Below are 10,075 nucleotides of genomic sequence, written 5' to 3'. Positions count from 1 at the left end.
TGATACAATACTATGTGATACAATACTGTGTGATACAATACTATGTGATACAATACTATGTGATACAATACTATGTGATACAATACTGTGTGATACAATACTGTGATACAATACTATGTGATACAATACTATGTGATACAATACTATGTGATACAATACTATGTGATACAATACTATGTGATACAATACTATGTGATACAATACTGTGTGATACAATACTATGTGATACAATACTGTGATACAATACTATGTGATACAATACTATGTGATACAATACTGTGATACAAAACTATGTGATATAATACTGTGATACAATACTATGTGATACAATACTATGTGATACAATACTGTGATACAAAACTATGTGATACAAAACTATGTGATACAATACTATGTGATACAATACTATGTGATACAAAACTATGTGATACAATACTATGTGATACAATACTATGTGATGCAATACTATGTGATACAATACTATGTGATACAATACTATGTGATACAAAACTATGTGATACAATACTATGTGATACAATACTATGTGATACAAAACTATGTGATACAATACTATGTGATACAATACTATGTGATACAATACTATGTGATACAATACTGTGATACAATACTATGTGATACAATACTGTGTGATACAATACTATGTGATACAATACTATGCGATACAAAACTATGTGATACAATACTATGTGATACAATACTATGTGATACAATACTGTGATACAATACTATGTGATACAATACTATGTGATACAATACTATGTGATACAATACTATGTGATACAATACTGTGATACAATACTATGTGATACAAAACTATGTGATGCAATACTATGTGATACAATACTGTGTGATACAATACTATGTGATGCAATACTGTGATACAATACTATGTGATACAATACTATGTGATACAATACTATGTGATACAATACTGTGATACAAAACTATGTGATACAATACTGTGATACAAAACTATGTGATACAATACTATGTGATGCAATACTGTGATACAATACTATGTGATACAATACTATGTGATACAATACTGTGATACAAAACTATGTGATACAATACTGTGATACAATACTATGTGATACAATACTATGTGATACAATACTATGTGATACAATACTGTGATACAAAACTATGTGATACAATACTGTGATACAAAACTATGTGATACAATACTGTGTGATACAATACTATGTGATGCAATACTGTGATACAATACTATGTGATACAATACTATGTGATACAATACTATGTGATACAATACTATGTGATACAATACTGTGATACAAAACTATGTGATACAATACTGTGTGATACAATACTATGTGATGCAATACTGTGATACAATACTATGTGATACAATACTATGTGATACAATACTATGTGATACAATACTATGTGATACAATACTATGTGATGCAACATGACACGATACGAAACGATACTAGACGATGCAATCTGAGAAATATGATGGGATATGATACTATGCTGGAAAGGTCTTTTAAAGACTTTTCAGACCTTTAAGAATTTTGACTTATTCTTATTTTCTGTTGTCTGTCTCATATCCAGAGACATGGCAGGTTGTCAAGTGGCAGGTTCAGGTTTTGATAATCAAAAGTCAACTGAATAAAAAATGGATGGATGGATTCATAGGAAGATAGACACACATTCATACACTGATGGCAGCTGCTCATTAGGATGAACAGACACACACACGCGCGCACGCACACACACACACGCCTGATTAGCATCTTACCCAGGGACATTTTGACACTTTGACATGCCGACTGGGGAAGTCAGGAAAGGAACAAGGAAACCTACGGATGGATGGATGGATGGATAGATGGATGGATGGATGGATTTTCTTGTCAACAGTTCTAGGAAGACAATTCCCTCCATCAGTCAGTCAGGGCTTATAATAAATAGATGAATTAAAGCATGCACATACCTATTACCTCAACAGCATCGAACACCTTTGTGGAGGTTCAGACAGCACTTCTAATGACTGGTTACATGATGCCTACATTATAAATCTGAAATCAGAACTGTGTAGGAAAGCAGTATGGTCGACCGTCATCTCTCCCTGCCCCCTTCAAGTGGATCGGTCCATATGATGTCAGAGGTCAAGCTGATCTAATCAACCGAAATCAGAGCAGAGATGAAAATAGATATGAAATGGATATTAACAGACTGGAAGAGCGAGAGCAGGGAGAAAGGGAGCAGAAAGATCGGATATAAAAATAAATATTGAGGCTGTTTTATGGCAATACTTCTCATTGAAAAATGTCTCTTTTACTGTCAGTGATGCTAATGCCATGCAAATCATGCTAGCTAGCAGTTTCATTCAGTCAGTCACTAAATGAGGGCAAGTTGGGAAGAGTTACAGCAGACTGGTTTGACAAAAAACAAGGGAAAGAGGAGGATGGGGCTTGTTGATGAAAACTGCCACTGAATTGCTAATTTAGCGTGACCTCCGTCTTATGAATGAACTGGAACACCAACTGGGAGCAAGGGTTAATCACCCAAACGTCTACGTTATCAAATGTCTGATTGGGAGCAAATCCCTGCACCCAAAGTTCCACAATTGGAGGAAAGTAGGGATGTTCCAAGCAACTTCCCCGTCACCTAAATGGAAATTCAAATCCAACTCGTCTAAAGGTAAGAAAACTCAGGTCGACAGGTTCGAAGCAGCCGCAGCTAAACGATGTCAAATTGGTTTGCAGAATGTGGCAAGCCAATCAGTCAAGTTTTTATATGACAGTTTAACCCGATACAATCTACACACAACTTTAGTTCCATTTGGTAGATCTAAACACTGACAACCCGTGCTGCTCCAACGAGACGCCATCAGTCCACTGTGCTGGTTTACATCCGGGTAGAAAAACAATGAGAGCCAGCGTATTAACAATATTTAACCGACATAGTGGGCCTACATTGATAATTTGTCCAACCTATAAGTGATTCTGGTGCTGACTAACGATGGTGACAGCGTTTAATTGTTTAGTAGACTAATTATGCACATCCCTCATGAAAAGTCTAAAAAACGATGATTGACTGCGGTGTAATGTTCTCCTTTCCACAAACTGTTTGTGATGCAAAACAGCTCGAAAGAAATCAGTGGCATAATAAGATCCCCGAGTAAAATATTAAACAACATGAAAATAGAAGCAATGAATTAGCCATGGAGGGAGACTGTGTGTGCATGTGTGAAGGTGTTTATGAGGCTTTCCCTGTACAATAGAGAAGGAGTGTGTGTGTGTGTGTGTGTGTGTGTGTGTTTGCGTGTGTGTGTGTTTCAGAGTGAGAGAGAGAGAGAAAGCGAGTCTGACAGCCCGTCTCACAGCTGGGATACCCGGTCCTCAGGAGTGGGGCGATCGAGCCACGGGGGCGCGGGTTATTTTGGGAACCACAGAGGAGGAAAGCGCTTATTTTCGCCGCCATCCAAACCCCTCCCCCCTCCTCCACCCCTCCTCCTCCTCCCACCGTCTGACAGCTCCCTCTGTTCATTTGCACAATCTCAATTAGCCTTCAGCGGGGAGAATAAAGGAGGTGGTCAGACAAAATGCTCTAAAAGGGTCTATTCAGTGCACAAGTGTGTGTGTGTGTGTGTACGAGAGGGTAAAAATACATCTGAGACTGAACATGTGTTTGATGTTTGTACGCAGCAGCACCGCGGTTCAACCTCTAAACAAGGGGGGGGGGGAAAGTATTTGAAAGCAGACCTGTGATGTCAAACGCCACTTTCATATAGTAAAAGAAAACCGGACGCACGTCTATTTATATCACGACGCATCCTGAATGCATCCATTGTTCTGGACGAGCAGTAGATCTAACAGGTAAGCAGAGGGGAAAGAGCCACAGTCCCTCGTCGATTTCACCTATTAAAGCTGAAAGAGAAGCCAGATAAGAGCTGGATTTTCATTATCACTGCTGTGACATATAGATCGCAGAGCAAATTGGGGTGAGAGTCTGCGTGAACATGACACCTGTGATGTACCTAAACTTAGCCTTTCATCAGTTTGCATAATGTGGAAATGTTGGCTGTCATACCATTGTATTGTAAAAGATTCTTTGAAGGATAAGGTTGGGGTTATTCTATATTTTTATTTTGCCAGCCAAAGCTCTGGTTTGCGCATGCATGTATTGGCGTCTGAGCATCCCTGTTGAGTCAGATTTCATATTTTCACAGGTTATTCCACTTGCATTTTCTGACATGACTCTCATTTCCACCGTCCGTCCTGTTTCATTTCTCCACGATAAGCGCTGCAGTATATCCCTTGTATTCAGGTGCTGTTGGAAATATGAGCGTTCCTGACTGTCTCCTCAAATCAATCAACAACTGAGAAACAAGGTTGTTACCGCTCATGAAGACTAACGCTCCAAAGACGCTTTTTCAATTTCAAAATGGACAAACAAATACACAGATTGTTGTCGGCGCTGGTCATCGGTTTTAACATTGTTTGCATTTATCACTGTAGACGAACGATACAGTTTGAGGAATGAGGCGCAACAGCAGCTCGATAATAATGTTCAGCCAGGTCTCCTTTGTAAAAGGGATCCCTGATCTCAAAGGGACTAATCTGGATAAATCGAGGTTAAATAAAAAAAAAATGTTGATATGCCAGAGTCGCTGAAGGCCCTTATCAAGACTGTCGAGGAAGAAGGAACACGTCGATTCTCCTGAACCGTGACCGGCTCATCCACTGAAAGTGTTTCCAAAGATCCGTCAGATGCAGAATAACAAAAAGAAATCATGTTAACAAATGATAAAAGAAAAAAAACATGCAACCTATTACTGCAAATCAGAACAAGTCTGAGTTAACAAGAAACATTTTTACAAGTGTTTGCCTCCCCTGTCACTCTTGTGAAAACACACACACACACACACACACACACACACACACACCAAACATTGTTAAACACATGAGTGATTGACAACTTGCTAATGTGTTACATAATACATCTTCTTTCCCTCGTGCTTCCAGATGAATCTGTTTTTTTTACTTTATGCTGCAACACGGGAGCAACGCGTGACAAAGAAAAAGCTCCTGTTAGGCTTCAGTTATTCTCTGAAAAAGACAGAGCGGAGGATGTGTGTGTCGGTGTGTGTGTGTGTGTTTTGTAGGTGCATTGAGGCAGGATGTAATGCAGGAGAAGAAGATAGAGGTTGATGTTTTTTGTGAAGAGGGCATTAGTCGCCATCTGTGACCTTGCTCTGTGGAGAAAGCCCACAGCTCTGGATTCTGTGGGGGTTACTGTGAGTGTGTGTTTTTTTGTATATGTGTGTATGTTACAACACGCAAAGCTCCACAGGAACTGTTTTTCTGTCCTTTTTCTCTGTAGTACCATGGCTGCTTTAAACTGATCAGAAATGACATTAAACACATATTCTGATAAATACTGTAGCTCTTTACTTTGACTTATGTTCACATTAACTGAGACTTGAACCAGAAACCTCAGTTCCCTGGTCTGCACCAAGTCCAGTCTGACATGGTAGACAAGGATTCTGTCAGAGACGTGTTAGGTCTATGTTTTCATCTCATGCCTTCCCTGTTTTCCGTTTCACTGTCAGTCTCCTTTTCTCTGAGCCTCATATTGTCTGTGTATCTGTCTTCTTCTTTTGTCCTTTTTCTTTCTCTACTTCACCCGATATGTTTCTTTCTTAAAACCCTCTCTGACAGCACACGCATAAAAACTCCCCTCGCTTGTTATTTGGTCTTTGCTCAGCACTCACCTGAGCGGAGAAATGGAAAACAGACTGAGTCATGGAGCATAAATCCAACGAAAAAGATAAAGAAGAAGACCTTAAAATAAAGGAGCTTCCACTTTCCTTGTGTCTCCTGCCTGTCGACTTTCCTTTCTGTATTTTTCTTCATTGTTTTATTTTGCTCTTTTGTTGACTCAGTGGTTTCCTCATGAAGAAACATAATTTCTTATGTTACTTATTACTCAGATATCATCCTCAAATACGCCAATTGTCAAATGTTTTTTTTGCCTGTTAAGACCAGAGACGTTTAAAACTGTCAAGATGTTTAAGATGGTAATTAATTTTTAAGTGTAAACTCTCAAATCTCCTTCTGGTTTTAAGATTAACTTCATGCCCTGTCTTTAACGATTCAACTTTCCCATCCAATCAAAACTCTCAGTGCCTCCTCTCCCTGACTGTCTTGTGTGTCGTGTTAATAATAAAATGCCCCACACGGCGCCCCCTACAGGCCTGGAGTCCTCTAATCAACGCCAACATGCAGGCGCCAGAGCTTTCAAAAGCGTTTGCTAACAATTGCATCACCACCAGAGGCACTGCTTGTCTACAGGCAAGGCAGGCAACTGCTGCGGGCCCAGAGGCCAGACTGACAAACTTAAAACCACAGCAGTAGCTCAACATGTGCAAATTTTGCAATGACAGTAGGAAACCTCCCTAATGAGGACCCATTTGACAGAACTCACTCTCATTGCCCTGCTTAGCATCTCATGCATTATTCCTTCATTTAAATTAAACCACTTAAGGAAAATGAGGAGGGACGATCTGTCTGGGAGTGAAAAAAGAAAGAGGGAGAGCGTTGAAACACTGGCAGACATAATGGTGGTTGGAGGGGCCACTAATTATTTTTTGCCTACGGCCCCCAACAGACTCTAGAATCGCCACTGATCACCACATGTTTCAGGGGTTTCCACAATGATTTTCGGTTATTACAAAGTACACATCAACCCTACAAAGCTCGGTTGTACGGCTACTGTTTTATCATGCATGAGCAACACAGTGTCCACATGAACACTCACATCACTGTTGAGTTGAAGAAGCTCGGTTATAGACATCCATCCAAAGCACAAGCGTAGCTCCAAACTAACTTCAAGGACAAGTTTTGTGAACTTAGCACCACATGTCTTAAATCAAACTCACAAAACCCATGCTATTTTGCAGTAAAATCTGTAATTCAAGATGTTCCCAATGTGGGCACGAGTTCATTAAATTCAGTGAAGAAGTTTTATTTTTTATATTTTTCACAAAAACAACCCCTCATTTGGGAAAACATTTGAGCTTGCATGACTTAGGTGCATTAAACCCAGAGTCAGTCGGCGTGACAGAAAATAAAAGGATGAACAGGCTCTGCAGCAGAAACAATGACAGACAGACTGACAGCTCGAACGGAAATGAAACTCACCTGGGGCAAGTCGACGGGAAGGTTTTTGGGGTATTTTTTTTGTAGCAGTATTGTCAGAAAAACAATGGTGGTCGGCAGCCAAAGGATATTCATTGTGAATGTAAGCAAACACAATCCATAGACACAGGATTCCCCCCCTAAAAAAGAGAATAACTGAGGTGAGAATCTGTCACTCACTCTGAATTCCCCGCAGTCCTGAAAATTGGGAAGGCATGCAAATGAGGGAGAGAAGACAAACACAAAAATTGCATGTCATAGTTGCATGCAATAAACCGAAGCAGTCAGGAGTCTTTGTAAAGGATGGACACAGTTCACTTGATTATCCTGGTTCAGTTTCTTTCATAGAGCAGAGTTCAAACAATAGAGTGCAGCTCTGTCTGGATGATTTCTTATCTAGAGTCCTGATTTGATTGGCAGGGAAGAAACCTCGGAGCTGTCTGGGTCACCTGAAAACCGGATGACTGAATCTAATTTCCATATGTAATTTTCTCCCAGTCGAATGTTACGCTTCTGCCAAATGAATCAACTGTGTTATGTCAGTGTTGCACCGTATTAGCACTGAGCTATCAGTGGCAGAGGATTTAAATATCAGCTTAAAGACATATCTTTACTCCAGGGCTGCTCATGGTTACAAGGTGACAGAACGCAGTGATGGGTGCTTTATGTCACTGCTGTGTTTGTTTGTGTAAGCAACTAAAAAACAGCCTCTTTACACTTATGAATCCAACCCGGTTTTACACAATACAGTATGTAAGTAAGTTAACGAGTCATGATCTGAATGACTTTACATAATCAGGTATTTCATGCATTAAACTGCATAATACAGCAAATAATGCAACTACAATCACAAGACTCCTCAAGACATTAAGTGCAGCCAGGCGTACGATTCCACATTGGATGTCAATTTAAATCACAATTTACCACAACGTATGCTTTAAAACCCTTGGGATGTACTTGGCTAAAGTTATCTGTAATTCAAAGTTGTTTAAGAGGAAACCAAATGCAAATTCATTAAATGATTACAAAGTGATTACATTTTAATCCGGCTCTCTGCATGAAAAGAACCAGAGTTAATATCCGAGGGGAAGTCGGGGATAAAAGTCGATAATTAGCTTCTTTTGCTCCACACACAATACAAAAGCACAACAGAAAAATATCAGATCATCTAAAGAACATTTACTCAAGTCTGTCGATAAAAAGGGGGCTTAAGATCCCTGCGGTGAAATTCAACATTCAACATGGTTTAAGCTCATGGACCACTGGGGTCACACATGCACGAACACACACTCGCACATCGTTCACAGCCCAACTTTCCCTTTCATTGTGAAACACTAATCTGAAGCCTGAGCTCTAAAAGCAGCCATTGTGTGCTGGAGCTGCTGCTGCTGAGTTTAGCAGCGCTTTGGAAATCCCAGCACTGTCGGTAACTCGGTCATACTGCACCCTGACACCATTAAAAAACTATCCCCCATTCATCTAAATGTTTTGGCTTCACTTGCAGGGAGCTGTCATGTCATCCTTTTGCTGTTTAGTCTATGGTTGATACTTCGGTCTGTAGGTACTTAGAGCCTACAAGCACCAAATCTGGAAATTGGTCTGGTAGCTGGAGAGGTGCCAGACCACTTCCTGAGCACTGTCGATGTGCCCTTGAGCAAGGCACTGAACCCCCCCAACAGCTCAGGAGTGCTCGCTGTGGTCAGCCCCCCCTCATTAGTGCATGTCCATAGGATCCTGTTTGTGCATGTGTGTGCAGCATGTTCAACAACAGAGTGTAAAAATTTCCCCTCACGGGATGAATAAAGTATATCTTATCTAAAACAGATGAGACGTTAACATGTTGCACATGTTTGTTGCGCTATAGCTACCTAATCACATGTGAAACGTCATTACATATCAGCATTTTAAATATGTGTAAAAATTGTGTCTTAAATTTGGATGAGTTAGTTTTTTTTCAGGAGAGAAAAGAAGAAAAGCCAAGATGGAGAGGATGGATGGATAACAGGATTTGACGGGTCGTGCCAAGCGTCTGCTGACACTCAGAGCTCAGTAACTATTTCACTGCCATGTGTGTGATCCTCTCACTGTGTGTCACAAACAGACACAAACTTTAACGCTCTCTCACTCCGTCTCCGTCTAACACACAAACACATTCATGCACACGGACACACAGGGAAAACAGAAGTACAAAAATCCTATTTCTAATTCTGCTGCTTTTCTCTTATCCTGCACGACGCTGCTCAGGGAGGTGATTCACTGTTTGGTAGTTTCGCACAGTGACAATAAAGACTTGAACCTTGAATGAATCCTGGGGGAACAGTTGGTCACGATGCCAATCATCCTGGACTGAAACTGTTTGATGATCTTCTCTAAGTGTTTCCTCCTCCACAGAGGTGCAGCAGGAGTCTGATTTCTTTTCTTTTTTTCAAACAGCATCTGAATACAGATCTTCATGTTTATACCCACATAATTACAGATAGAAAAAAGAAAGAAGTCTACTGTTATGAAATAACGCTGGATGAGGTCACTGCGGTCGGGAATCAGTTCTGGATCTTCACCAGAAACAAATGTGTGATATATCACCACCTACTGGACGTAAACGGAACTACATTAAAGACTGTCACTGACGCACTTTACTTGACCTTTTACAGCGAAGGAGGAGAGAGCAGGGAGGAGTTATTTCAGGCCTGTGTGCAGCTCTATAAGAGAAAAAAACTGTGATATCAAGTCATGTGCATCTTTCATCTCTCTTATATTTTATAATGACAAACTTTTCTTTCGGGTAAAATCCGTTTTAGGAAGCACTATGGAAAGGGAGGAGTAATTATGAGGTGTCACAAGTACACAAGTACCTAACCAATAAGTTTAAAAACTACAGGAGA

Source organism: Labrus mixtus, chromosome 18 (assembly GCF_963584025.1).
Source record: "Labrus mixtus chromosome 18, fLabMix1.1, whole genome shotgun sequence".
Classification (NCBI taxonomy): Eukaryota; Metazoa; Chordata; class Actinopteri; order Labriformes; family Labridae; genus Labrus; species Labrus mixtus.
The sequence above is the reverse complement of the archived record's forward strand: the minus strand, read 5'-3'. Positions refer to the sequence as shown.